Genomic DNA, 14,948 nt, shown 5'->3' with positions numbered 1-14,948 from the left:
ATGGCGGGACTGTCATATGTTGAAAGACTGGAGCGACTAGGCTTGTATACACTGGAATTTAGAAGGATGAGAGGAGATCTTATCGAAACGTATAAGATTATTAAGGGGTTGGACACGTTAAGAGGCAGGAAACATGTTCCCAATGTTGGGGGAGTCCAGAACAAGGGGCCACAGTTTAAGAATAAGGGGTAGGCCATTTAGAACTGAGACGAGGAAAAACTTTTTCAGGTCAGAGAGTTGTGAATCTGTTGAATTTTCTGCCTCAGAAGGCAGTGGAGGCCAATTCTCTGAATGCATTCAAGAGTGAGCTGGATAGAGCTCTTAAGGATAGCGGAGTCAGGGGGTATGGGGAGAAGCAGGCACGGGGTACTGATTGAGAATGATCAGCCATGATCACATTGAATGGCGGTGCTGGCTCGAAGGGCCGAATGGCCTCCTCCTGCACCTATTGTCTATTGTCGATTGTCTAAGATGCTTGTCGTCAAGATCGAACCCGTGGTTCCCCGGCGCTGTGAGGCAGCAGTTCTACCCCTGCGCCACCGTGCAGTCTTTATCGTTGCTTTGATGATGTCCTGGAGGACGTTGGTCCACCGGGTGGACAAGAGAAAGCAGCAGCTCCATCAAACTCAATTATGTAGACAGATGCAAGTGGCAGCGTGTATTTACAACACAATCTCGAATTCCGGTGATCCCTTTACACCCGACCGCTGGACAGTATATCAAGATAAATTCATCATTAATGCATTGCCTTTTTGCTCAGTCTCATTCTCCGCGCAAAGCAATGAGGTTGCTCGTGGGGAATACTAATGAGGAAGCGGCTTTTAGTGCCGAGGCTGTTGTTGTTGTTGTTGTTTAATCTCCATTAGAATGCACGCACCTTTCCATTGCCACTATTTCCCCTCGTCTTATTGTTCCCCGGGGCTTTCATTTTTGGGGCGCTCACAAATGAGTGGAATACTTTCACTTACACAAGAGGATGCTTCGCACCCAGCCTGATGTTTGACGCCACTTGGAAATCCTGGAAACCGACAAGGAGGAATTACTGTGGCAAATCGAAACCGAAGAAAACACATTGATCGGGGCTTTATTTATTCAGTCGGCCCCCTGTTCATTTCAGACTCTGTTTATCCGCTCGAATTCTCCTCATTAGCTGTGCCCGCTGAGATCCCAACGCTTTCGTCACCCGCCCTGGCGGGTGAAAACTGGACCACTAGGCAATAGGTGCAGGAGTAGGCCATTCGGCCCTTCGAACCAGCACCGCTGGAATTTAGAAGATTGAGAGGGGATCTTATAGAAACTTCCAAAATTCTTAAGGGGTTGGACAGGCTAGATGCAGGAAAATTGTTCACGATGTTGGGGAAGTCCAGAACAAGGGGTCACAGTTTAAGGATAAGGGGAAGTCTCTTAGGACCGAGATGAGAAAGTTTTTTTTCACACAGAGAGTGGTGAATCTATGGAATTCTCTGCCAGAGAAGGTAGTTGAGGCCAGTTCATTGGCTATATTTAAGAGGGAGTTAGATGTGGCCCTTGTGGCTAAAGGGATCAGGGGGTATGGAGAGAAGGTAGGTACGGGATACTGAGTTGGATGATCAGCCATGATCATATTGAATGGCGGTGCAGGCTCGAAGGCCGAATGGCCGACTCCTGCACCTATTTTCTATGTTTCTATGGCTGATCATTCTCAATCAGTAGCCCGTTCCTGCCTTCTCCCCGTGCCCCCTGACTCCGCTCTCTTTATGAGCTCTATCTAGCTCTCTCTTGAAAGCATCCAGAGAATTGGCCTCCACTTGGCCCATCTATATACTAAAGCTCTCGTTTGTTTGTTTGTTTGTTCCTGAACTACAGCCAAAACCGGTACGCGATAGCGCGACAATTTTAGGCCCACCTTACTCACCGTCGTCCCTTTGGTGCAGATGGGAGAAGTTTCATTGAAATCGGTGGTTATATTTTTAAAGTTATTCACATTTTAAAGTTAAAATCTATCTCCGAGGGAGGGAGGGAGGGAGGGAGGGAGGGAGGGAGGGAGGGAGGGAGGGAGGGAGGGAGGGAGGGATGGAGGATAAGGGGGTTTGAGGGGGATGGAGTGGGTGGGAGGGGAATAGGGAGGGTAAGGGGGGAGTGTGAAGGGAAGGGGAGGGGGGGTGGAGGGAGGTGGGGAGGGGAGGGGAGGGAGGGGAGGGAGGGAGGGAGGGAGGGAGGGAGGGAGGGGAGGGAGGGAGGGAGGGAGGGAGGGAGGGAGGGAGGGAGGGAGGGAGGGAGGGAGGGAGGGAGGGAGGGAGGGAGGGAGGGAGGGAGGGAGGGAGGGAGGATAAGGGGGTTGAGGGGGATGGAGTGGGTGGGAGGGGAATAGGGAGGGTAAGGGGGAGTGTGAAGGGAAGGGGAGGGGGGGTGGAGGGAGGTGGGGAGGGGGAGGGGAGGGAGGGAGGGAGGGGAGGGAGGGAGGGAGGGAGGGAGGGAGGGAGGGAGGAGGGAGGGAGGGAGGGCAGGGAGGGAGGGAGGGAGGGAGGGAGGGAGGGAGGGAGGGAGGGAGGGAGGGAGGAGGAGGGAGGGAGGGAGGATAAGGGGGTTGTGGGGGATGGAGTGGGAGGGGGAGGGAGGGGGAGGGGAGGTGGGAGGTGAGGGGAGGGGAGGGGGGTGGAGGGATGTGCTGAGGGGGGAGGGGAGGGGGGAGGGCAGGGAGGGAGGGGGAGGAGGGAGGGAGGGGGGAGGGGGGGGGAGGGAGGTGAGGGGGAGGAGGAGGGAGGGGAGGGGGAGAGTGGGGTTGAAAGGGTGGTGCACCAATGCAGGAGAGGTTTGGGCCCAACGGGTCACACTTGGTCTAGTTTTATACTAAAACTCTCGTTTGTTTGTTCATGAATTGCAGCCAAAACTGGTGCAGGATAGCACGACAAATTTAGATTTAGAGAGACAGCGCAGAAACAGGCCCTTCGGCCCACCGGGTCCGCGCCGCCCAGCGATCCCCGCACACTAACACTATCCTACACCCACTAGGGTTTAGGCCCACCTTACTCACCGTCGTCCCTTTGGTGCTAATGGAAGAAGAAATTTCATTGAAATCGGTGTCATATCGGGGAGGTGAGGGGGGGGAGAGGGTGCTGCACGAATGCAAAAGAGGTTTGGGCCCAACGGGTCCACTTGGTCAGGTATTTTATAAACCATTGCTCCTGACAGGAGGCAAAGGGCGAGTTTCTTGTGGGTTCCACGAGGCTGGGAGCACGTGGACTGCATGCGGCCCACAGCATTGGAGCAGCGGCGGGGGACACCGTAAGTGATAGGAGAAGAATTAGGCCATTCGGCCCATCAATTCTACTCCACCATTCAATCACGGCTGACCTACCTCTCCCTCCATAACCCCCATTCTCCTGCCTTCTCCCCAGAACCCCTGACACCCGTACTGATCAAGAATCCATCTATCTCTGCTTTAAAAAATATCCACTGACTTGGCCTCCACAGCCTTCTGTGGCAAAGAATTCCACAGATTCACCACCCTCTGACTAAAATTAATTCTCCTCATCTCCTTCCTGAAAGAACGTTTCTATGTTTTCGAACTCGCTCTCGAATACACCATGTGAAAAAAGTCAAAGTGCCATGTTTTCCATCAAACGCACATTGCATCTAACACCGGCCAACACTGCGACGTTGAATCAAATCTTCTATTTCCTTTTGCAATCCAATGAATGTTTTCCCCGTCGGCTAAGAAAGAAAATATCCTCAGCCCTGGCGCAGGTTTTTGTAAATACAAAAACACAATTACTACATCGTAGCCCCTCGGGAGGATGAGATGGAACTTAATGGTGTCCCAAGGCAACAAGGCATTGAAAGAAAACCAACGTGTTCCTGTGATAAAGAGTAATTGAGTAACTTACTGGGGTAACTGATTGGCCTTATGTTTTGTTCAGGTCCTGGATGGAAAAAAATCAGTCACCGCTATAAAAACCGGAACAGAAACACACTGGTATTGCCCCCGGGATCATCTCGGTTGGAAACCGAAGCGTGTTCTTGTAAAATGGATGCGCGTATCTCAAAAGCAAGGCTTGGGGGGGGGCCAGCGGTGGGGGTCTCTCTACACAGGGATTCCGCCCCTCTCCATCGGGGGCCTGGGGTGGAGGGTATTGCACCGAGAAGTCCCCTGCAACCTGTTCCTCGCGTGGTTCACGGACTCGCCGGTCGCCTGCCACTGTTGCGGGTTGGAAGAGTCTGTGTACCACGTGTACATGGAGTGTGCGAGTCTGTGTACCACGTGTACATGGAGTGTGCGAGTCTGTGTACCACGTGTACATGGAGTGTGTGGGTCTGTGTACCACGTGTACATGGAGTGTGTGGGTCTGTGTACCACGTGTACATGGAGTGTGCGGGTCTGTGTACCACGTGTACATGGAGTGTGCGAGTCTGTGTACCACGTGTACATGGAGTGTGTGGGTCTGTGTGCCACGTGTACATGGAGTGGGTGAGTCTGTGTACCACGTGTACATGGAGTGTGCGAGTCTGTGTACCACGTGTACATGGAGTGTGCGAGTCTGTGTACCACGTGTACATGGAGTGTGCGGGTCTGTGTACCACGTGTACATGGAGTGTGTGAGGTTGCAGCCCCTGTTCCAATATCTAAAGGGGCTGCTCCTTGCCTTCTGGCTGCACTTTTCACCCACCATCCTCATCTTTGGACGCCCCTGTGCGTAGGGGAGAGGGTGGGGCCGAAGATGTCCTGGTTGGGTTGGGTTGCTCCTGGGCCTGGCCAAGCTGGCCATCCGCGACTCACGACCCCAGGCGGAAGAGGGCTCTGCCCGAGCCGGCTGCCTACCCCTTTTCCGGGGTTACGTCCGTCCGCGCCCGGGTGGTGTTGGAGAGGGACCGCGCGCTGTCCACGGGCACCCTGGGGGATTTCCGGGACCGCTGGGCACCGCGGGGGATTGGATGTGTCCTGGATGGGGATTGTAATATAATTGTATAATAGTTTCAATTGGTATATTTGTTTGTATAATAGTCTGGTGGTGGGTTCTGTTTTGGTTTTATTGTTTTGTATATATTATTTTAATATTTGAATAAATATTTTTGATTAAAAACAATATATATATTTTTAAAAGCAAGGCTTGGCGAGTGGATGTCTGTGTCATAGAAACATAGAAACATAGAAACATAGAAAATAGGTGCAGGAGTAGGCCATTCGGCCCTTCGAGCCAGCACCGCCATTCAATATGATCATGGCTGATTATCCAACTCAGTATCCCGTACCTGCCTTCTCTCCATACCCCCTGACCCCTTTAGCCACAAGGGCCACATCTAACTCCCTCTTAAATATAGCCAATGAACTGGCCTCAACTACCTTCTGTGGCAGAGAATTCCACAGATTCACCACTCTCTGTGTGAAAAAAAACTTTCTCATCTCGGTCCTAAAAGACTTCCCCCTTATCCTTAAACTGTGACCCCTTGTTCTGGACTTCCCCAACATCGTGAACAATCTTCCTGCATCTAGCCTGTCTAACCCCTTAGGAATGTTGTAAGTTTCTATAAGATCCCCCCTCAATCTTCTTTAATAGTTGCTTCTGGGTAGTGTTGCAGAATACGGACAAAGTCTCGTCACTTGATTGAAAAATACTGCATGTGCGTAGTTTCGTTTTTTTTAATAGATTTAGAGATACAGCGCAGAAACAGGCCCTTCGGCCCACCGGGTCCGCACCGCCCAGCGATCCCCGCGCACTAACACTATCCCACATCCAATTTTTACATTTGCCCAGCCAATTAACCTACATACCTGCGCGTCTTTGGAGTGTGGGAGGAAACCGAAGATCTCGGGGAAAACACACGCAGGTCACGTGGAGAACGTACAAACTCCGTACAGACGGCGCCCGTAGTCAGGATCGAACCTGAGTCTCTGGCGCTGCATTCGCTGTAAGGCAGCAACTCTACTGCTGCGCCACCGTGCCGCCCGTACTATTTTCGAAGATGAATTTCACCGGCGAATAAAGTACCATTTGGACCATTAAACTGTCCCTGGATCTGTCCCTGATTTTGATGAGGAAACGGAGGAACGGAGACGAGGAAAAACTTTTTCAGTCAAAGAGTTGTGAATCTGTGGAATTCTCTGCCTCAGAAGGCAGTGGAGGCCAATTCTCTGAATGCATTCAAGAGAGAGCTGGATAGAGCTCTTAAGGATAGCGGAGTCAGGGGGTATGGGGAGAAGGCAGGAACGGGGTACTGATTGAGAATGATCAGCCATGATCACATTGAATGGCGGTGCTGGCTCGAAGGGCCGAATGGCCTCCTCCTGCACCTATTGTCTATTGTCCATTGATCATTCTCCTCGTTTTGTAAGAAAATAACTGCAGATGCTGGTACAAATCGAAGGTATTTATTCACAAAATGCTGGAGTAACACAGCGGGGTCAGGCAGCATCTCGGGAGAGAAGGAATGGGTGACGTTTCGGGTCGAGACCCTTCTTCAGACTGGGGGTCTTTTTCCTCGTTTTAACTATTACAGTTTCAGTTTAGTTTATTGTCAGGTGCACCGAGGTACAGTGAAAAGCTTTCCGTTGCATGCGAACCAGCCAGCGGAAAGACAACGCACGATGACAATCGAACCGTTTACAGTGTTTGTCATAATGTCATACGGAATAGGAGTAGAATTAGGCCATTCGGCCCATCAGGTCCACTCTGCCAAATCAGTCATGGCCAAGCTATCTTTCCCCCTCAACCCCATTCTCCTGCCTTCTCCCCATAACCTCTGACACTTGTATAGATGCGTGATAAGGGAATAACGTTTAGTGCAAGGTAAAGCCAGCAAAGTCCGATCAACGATAGTCCGAGGGTCACCTGTACTTGTGTTTGGTGTGATTGTATTCATATATAGTATAATGTTGACTAATGTTCAATATTGATAATGAATATTGATTTCCATAACTTCAAGTGACCCTTGCATCCCCTGTCTCTCGTTTTTTAAATTTTTTGGAGATACAGCGCGGAAACATGCCCTTCGGCCCACCGGGTCCGCGCCGCCCAGCGATCCCCGCACATCAACACTACCCTACACACACTGGGGACACTTTACATTTACCAAGCCAATCGACCTGCATACCCGTACGTCTTTGGAGTGTGGGAGGAAATCAAAGATCTTGGAGGAAAAACCCACGCGGTCACGAGGAGAGCGCACAAACTCCGTAGTCAGGATCGAACCTGGCTCTCCGGCGCTGTAAAGCAGCAACTCTACCGCTGTGCCACCTGTCGTTCACGGATGCTAGACACAAAATGCTGGAGTAACTCAGCGGGTCAGGCAGCATCTCTGGAGAGAAGGAATGGGTGACGCTTCTTCGGAAGAAGGGTCTCGACTCGAAACGTCACCCATTCGGCAAGCGGCACGGTGGCGCAGTGGTAGAGTTGCTGCCTTACAGCGAATGGAGCGCCGGAGACTCAGGTTCAATCCTGACTGCGGGAGCCGTCTGTACGGAGTTTGTACGTTCTCCCCGTGACCTGCGTGGGTTTTCTCCGAGATCTTCGGTTTCCTCCCACACTCCAAAGACGTACAGGTATGTAGGTTAATTGGCTGGGCAAATGTAAAAAATTGTCCCTAGTGTGTGTAGGATAGTGTTAATGTGCGGAGATCGCTGGGCGGCGCGGACCCGGTGGGCCGAAGGGCCTGTTTCCGCGCTGTATCTCTAAAAAAAAAAATTTTAATTCCTTCTCTCCAGAGATGCTGCCTGACCCGCTGAGTTACTCCAGCATTTTGTGTCTACCACTAGGATTTCCTAATTTACTTGGATAGCATGCAGCCAAAATCCATTCACTGATACATGCGACGATTCTCGATTAGTACGGGTGTCAGAGGTTACGGGGAGAAGGCAGGAGAATGGGGTTGGGAGGGAGAGATAGATCAGCCATGATTGAATGGCGGAGCCGACTTGATGGGCCGAATGGCTCAATTCTACTCCTACTCATGACCTTATAATAACAAACCGAAAACCAAACCTTGGATATCCTTAAATCAAGATGAGTTCATAAAGTCTATCAGTGATTGGAGCAGAATTAGGCCATTCGGCCCAACAAGTCTAGTCCGCCATTCAATCATGGCTGATCTATCTCTCCCATCTTAATCCCATTCTCCTGCCTTCTCCACATAACCCCTGAGACCCGTACTGATCAAAAAGACACGTATCCCGGCCCTACAATTATCCATTGACTCGGCCTTCAGTGGCAAAGAATTCTGCAGGTTCACCACCCAACTGGGTGAAGGAAATCTCTCCTCATCTCCTTCCTAAATACAATACAATACAATATATCTTTATTGTCATTGTACAGGGGTACAACGAGATTGGGAATGCGCCTCCCATATGATGCAATAAATCAATTAGCTGGTCAGTATTAATTTAAACAACCCAATGAAACAAATTGTAACAGTTTTAAAACAGAATAAAGTGCAAGTAGATCTGTGCCGGTTCACTGTGCGATGTGACCATCCGGCTCAGCAGGACCATCCGGTTCATAGCAGCTATGGCCCTGGGGATGAAGCTGTTCCTGAGTCTGGAGGTGCGGGCGTAGAAGGCCTTGTATCGTCTGCCCGATGGAAGGAGTTCGAACAGACTGTTGCAGGGGTGTGAAGAGTCTTTGTGGATGCTGGTGGCTTTTCTGAGGCATCGTGTGTTGTAGATGCCCTCCAAGGCTGGTAGCTGTGTACCGATGGTCCTCTGAGCTCTCTGGACTACCCGCTGAAGAGCTTTCCTCTCTGCCTCCGTGCAGCTGAGGTACCACACAGGGATGCCATGCGTTAGGATGCTCTCTATGGTGCAGCGGTAGAAGGTCGTCAGCAGCTGTTGGGGTAGACCAGACTTCTTCAGTGTTCTTAGGTAGAACAGTCGTTGCTGTGCCTTCTTGACCAGCGCAGCGGTGTTAGTGGACCATGTTAGGTCCTCCGAAATGTGAGTGCCCAGAAACTTGAAGCTGGACACTCTCTCCACACTAAATTAAAGGAACGTCCTTTAATTCTGAGGCTATGACTTCTGTTCCCAGACTCTCCCGCTGAAATCCGCAGATTCGCCACCCCTAGACAATAGACAATAGACAATAGGTGCAGGAGTAGGCCATTCGGCCCTTCGAGCCAGCACCGCCATTCAATGTGATCATGGCTGATCATTCTCAATCAGTACCCCGTTCCTGCTTTCTCCCCATACCCCCTGACTCCGCTATCCTTAAGAGCTCCATCTAGCTCTCTCTTGAATGTATTCAGAGAATTGGCCTCCACTGCCCTCTGAGGCAGAGAATTCCACAGATTCACAACTCTCTGACTGAAAAAGTTTTTCCTCATCCCTAGATTCACCCCCACCCGAAGAGATGTCGCAAGTCCAACGTCTTTGGGGAAATATGTCTTCATTTGCCGGTCTGATTCCTGGAATGTGTTTGTGTGGTGGGTTTTTTTTTCGAGAATCTCTCTCAAGGTGACTTTTCCTTGCAATTTAGCGTATCGGCTCTCAAACCAAACTTTGGTGACACCGTTCAGATAGCCGATAGTGTTTCGCATGCGGAGCGAGAATCTTTGAGTTACTGTTGCTCTCTGATATGCAGCCCACATCCTTTTGACAACTTTTTCATCTTGCTGGTGGGCAGTTTCATTAGGATAATATAATGCCCGCTTATCATCTGTTTTTCCATATACATGCAAATTTCTAAATGTTCGCTTTTTGACAGTGTGCAGATCCATGAAATTATGCACACTCAATTGCCTGGCCTGTCCTTTCGAGAAGGCTAAGATTTCTTTTTATTTATACTTTCGTGGGACACGGATGTTAGTGGTAACGGCAGCACTTGGAGTCTTTAGACCATTGCGAGACAGCGCGGGAAACGGCTCAGCTAATCGTAGATAGATTCTCGATTAGTGCGGGTGTCAGGGGTTACGGGGAGAAGGCAGGAGAATGGGGTTCGGAGGGAGAGATAGATCAGCCGTGATTGATTGGCGGAGTAGACTTGATGGGCCGAATGGCCTAATTCTACTCCTGTCACTTGTGAGCCTTATGACCTTTGGAATCGTTTGAATCATTGAAAACCCGCGCTAGGTCACGGGGAGAACGTACAAACTCCGTACAGACAAGCGCCCGTGGTAGGTATCGATCCCGGATCTCGGACGCCATGAGGCAGCAACTCTACCGCTGCGCCTTCGTGCGAGTTATACCGTGCCACCCTCATCAACCCATGCGGCGTAGAAACGGGCCATTCGGCCCACCTCTTCCATGGGAGCCATTTGGGCCCCAGCTGGGTGAATCACATATTCCAGCACGAAGCCCGTAGCCTTCTCTGCGCCCAGGTGGTTCAAACACAGGTGATGACAACTAGTGAGCGTAGGTTTAAGGTGAAGGGGAAAAGATTTAATAGGAATCTGAGGGGTATCTTTTTCACACAAAGGGCGGTGGGTGTATGGAACGAGCTGCCAGAGGAGGTCGTTGAAGCTGGGACTATCCCATTGTTCAAGAAACAATTAGAGAGGTGCATGGATAGGACGGGTTTGGAGGGATCTGGACCAAACGCGGGCAGGTGGGGCTAGTGTAGCCAGGACATGTTGGCCGGCGTGGGCAAGTTGGGCCGAAGGGCCTGTTTCCACGCTGTGTCACTCGATGACTCTAGTGGAATCTAAGCGCTGGATTTCACAGGACAATTGGGTTTCCATAAGCGATAGGAACAGAATTAGGCGCCGCCAAAGTTGTATAAGTTCACTGAACTGTCGTATCTATTAGAGCGGCACGGTGGCGCAGCGGTAGAGTTGCTGCCTTACAGGGAATGCAGCGCCGGAGACCCGGGTTCGATCCTGACTACAGGCGCCGTCTGTACGGAGTTTGTACGTTCTCCCCGTGACCTGCGTGGGTTTTCTCCGAGATCTTCGGTTTCCTCCCACACTCCAAAGACGTACAGGTATGTAGGTTAATTGGCTCGGTAAAATGTAAAAATTGTCCCTAGTGTGTGTAGGATAGTGTTAATGTGCGGGGATCGCTGGGCGGCGCGGACCCGTTGGGCCGAAGGGCCTGTTTCCGCGCTGTATCTCTAAGTGTTAAAAAAAAATCTGTCTTTCCCTCTCAACCCCATTCTCCTGCCTTCTCCCCGTAACCCCATGACACCCGTATGTATCGAGAATCTATCGATCTCTGCCTTAATAATATCGATCGGCTTTGCGTTAGTTCTTGGAATGTTGGCCTTCATAACAAGAGGAGTTGAGTATAGGAGCAAAGAGGTCCTTCTGCAGTTGTACAGGGCCCTAGTGAGACCGCACCTGGAGTACTGTGTGCTGTTTTGGTCTCCAAATTTGAGGAAGGATATTCTTGCTATTGAGGGCGTGCAGCGTAGGTTCACTAGGTTAATTCCCGGAATGGCGGGACTATCATATGTTGAAAGACTGGAGCGACTAGGCTTGTATACACTGGAATTTAGAAGGATGAGAGGAGATCTTATCGAAACGTATAAGATTATTAAGGCGTTGGACACGTTAGAGGCAGGAAACATGTTCCCAATGTTGGGGGAGTCCAGAACAAGGGGCCACAGTTTAAGAATAAGGGGTAGGCCATTTAGAACTGAGATGAGGAAAAACTTTTTCAGTCAGAGAGTTGTGAATCTGTGGAATTCTCTGCCTCAGAAGGCAGTGGAGGCCAATTCTCTGAATGCATTCAAGAGAGAGCTGGATTGAGCTCTTAAGGATAGCGGAGTCAGGGGTATGGGGAGAAGGCAGGAACGGGGTACTGATTGAGAATGATCAGCCACGATCACATTGAATGGCGGTGCTTGCTCGAAGGGCCGAATGGCCTCCTCCTGCACCTATTGTCTATTGTCTATTGCTGACGTCAATGCATGAAGGGGGGCAGGTGGACACAAAATGCTGGAGTAACTCGGCGGGTCAGGCAGCATCTCGGGAGAGAAGGAATGGGTGACGTTTCGGGTCGAGACCCTTCTTCAGACAGACCCTTCAACACACCGAGTCCGCGCCGATCAGTGTTCACCCATACACTGGTTCCATCCTACACACTGGGGACAAGGAAGGAACAATGGCGCGGCGGTAGTGTCGCTGCCTGACAGCGGCAGAGACCCGGGTTGGATCCTGACCACGGGTGCTGTCTGTACGGAGTTGTGCACGTTCTCCCCGTGACCCGCGTGGGTTCCAGTTTCCTCCCGCACTCCAAAAGCGGGCAGGTTTGTACATTAATTGGCTTTGGTAAAGACTCAGTCTGAAGAAGGGCCTCGACCCGAAACGTCACCTGTTCCTTCTCTCCAGAGACGCTGCCTGTCCCGCTGAGTTACTCCAGCATTTTGTGTCTATCTTCGGTGTAAACCGGCATCTGCAGTTCATTCGTACACATTGCAGCGTTGTTGACAACCTCTCGTGATAAATAACGTCACAAGATTCAGTGGAATGCTCAAAATTGGACCAAAACTTTACGTATTGATCTTCTCAAGAAAATAGCTGATGCATTGGAATCAGAAGTCTACCATGAGGGGATATTTGATTTCCCACATTAGTTACTGTGTAAGCACTTTAGCCAGAATGGTTCAATAGTGATTTTATTTTCCCATTTAGCAAACGTCCAACTCTGTCATTTTCTTCATTAAAAGATTTTAAAAGCAAATTGAAGGCTCTTTTATACCTCCACGAGCAGAGGAACAGAACGAGAACACAGAGTCATCGAGTTAGGTGGCGCAGCGGTAGAGTTGCCGCCTTACAGCGCCAGAGACCCGGGTTCGATCCTGACTACGGGCGCTGTCTGCACGGAGTTTGTACGTTCCCCCCGTATTCCTCCGAGATCTTTGGTTTCCTCCCGCGCTGCAAAGACGTACAGGTTTGTATAAAATGTAAAAACAATTGTCCCTCGTGTGTGTAGGGTGCCGTTAGTGTGCGGGGATCGCTGGTCGGCGTGGACCCGATGGGCCGAAGGGCCTGTCTCCGCCCTGTATCTCTAAACTCTATACAGCGAGGTAACAGGCCCATCGGCCCCACCTTGCCCACACCGACCAACGTGTCCCATCTACACTAGTCCCACCTGCCTGCGTTTGGCCCGTTTCCCTCCAAATTTGCAGATGATACAAAGCTGGGTGGCAGTGTGAACTGTGAGGAAGATGCTATGAGGTTGCAGGGTGACTTGGACAGGTTGTGTGAGTGGGCGGATGCATGGCATAAGTGTGAGGTTATCCACTTTGGTGGTAAGAATAGGAAGGCAGAGTATTATCTGAATGGTGTCAAGTTAGGAACAGGGGACGTACAACGAGATCTGGGTGTCCTAGTGCATCAGTCACTGAAAGGAAGCATGCAGGTACAGCAGGTACAGCAGGTACAGCAGGCAGTGAAGAAAGCCAATGGAATGTTGGCCTTCATAACAAGAGGAGTTGAGTATAGGAGCAAAGAGGTCCTTCTGCAGTTGTACAGGGCCCTAGTGAGACCGCACCTGCAGTACTGTGTGCAGTTTTGGTCTCCAAATTTGAGGAAGGATATTCCCGGAATGGCGGGACTATCATATGTTGAAAGACTGGAGTGACTAGGCTTGTATACACTGGAATTATAAGGATGAGAGGAGATCTTATCGAATAAGGGGTAGGCCATTTAGAAATGAGATGAGGAAAAACTTTTTCAGTCAGAGAGTTGTGAATCTGTGGAATTCTTTGTCTCAGAAGGCAGTGGAGGCCAATTCTCTGAATGCATTCAAGAGAGAGCTAGATAGAGCTCTTAAGGATAGCGGAGTCAGGGGGTATGGGGAGAAGGCAGAAACGGGGTATTGATTGAGAATGATCAGCCATGATCACATTGAATGGCAGTGCTGGCTCGAAGGGCCGAATGGCCTCCTCCTGCACCTATTCTCTATTGTCTATTGTCTAAACCTGTCCTATCCATGTACCTGTCTAAATATTTCATAAACGTTGCGACAGTGCCTGCAAAGACTGGGTGTCGTCAAGGTTTCTATTCTGACTCTGCTCTCGATCAATTCAATGATACTTTATTGTCACATGTATCTCTGTGCAGTGAAATGCTTTGTTCTACGTACTGCCCGGTAAAATCACCCAGCAGACCCCGCCTCGACGGACAAGTGTCGCCACGTTTAGGCGCCGCCAAAGTTGTAGAAGTTCACCGAACAGTCGTATCTATTCGGGCGGCACGGTGGCGCAGCGGTAGAGTTGCCGCCTTACAGCGAATGCAGCGCCGGAGACCCGGGTTCGATCCCGAGTACGGGCGCCGTTTGTATGGAGTTTGTACGTTCTCCCCGTGACCTGCGTGGGTTTTCTCCGAGATCTTCGGTTTCCTCCCACACTCCAAAGACGTACAGGTTTGTAGGTTAATTGACTGGGTAAATGTAAAAATTGTCCCTAGTGTGTGTAGGATAGTGTTAATAATAATAATAATAATAATGTATTACATTTATATAGCGCTTTTCATACACTCAAAGACGCTTTACAGGGATTTAAAGAACATAGAGAAGTGAATAAATAGATAAATAAGTAAACGAACAGAGAAAGGAGACAGAAGGTGAGGTGACCTTCAGTGGTTGAAGGCAGTACTGAACAGGTGAGACTTCAGTGATGTTTTGAATGTGGTGAGTGAGGAGGAGTCTCTGATGGTTTGGGGTAGTGAGTTCCATAGGGTGGGAGCAGCGATGGAGAAAGCCCTGTCCCCCCAGGATCTGAGTTTGGTCCGGAGGGGGGGGGATAGGAGATTGGCAGCAGCAGAGCGGAGGGTGCAGGTGGGAGTGTGCCTGTGGAGGAGGTCAGTCAGGTAGGATGGGGCCAGGTTATGGAGGGCTTTGTAGGTCATGAGGAGGATTTTGTACTGGATTCTCTGGGGGATGGGGAGCCAGTGGAGTTTGTAAAGAACGGGGGTGATATGGTCACGGATCGGGGAGTGGGTGAGTAGACGGGCAGCGGAGTTTTGAATGTATTGAAGTTTACTGATGATTTTTGAAGGTGCCCCATAGAGGAGGCTGTTGCAGTAGTCCAGACGGGAGGTGA

Source organism: Rhinoraja longicauda, chromosome 7, assembly GCF_053455715.1.
Source record: "Rhinoraja longicauda isolate Sanriku21f chromosome 7, sRhiLon1.1, whole genome shotgun sequence".
Taxonomy (NCBI): domain Eukaryota; kingdom Metazoa; phylum Chordata; class Chondrichthyes; order Rajiformes; family Arhynchobatidae; genus Rhinoraja; species Rhinoraja longicauda.
Note: the sequence above shows the minus strand (reverse complement) of the source record.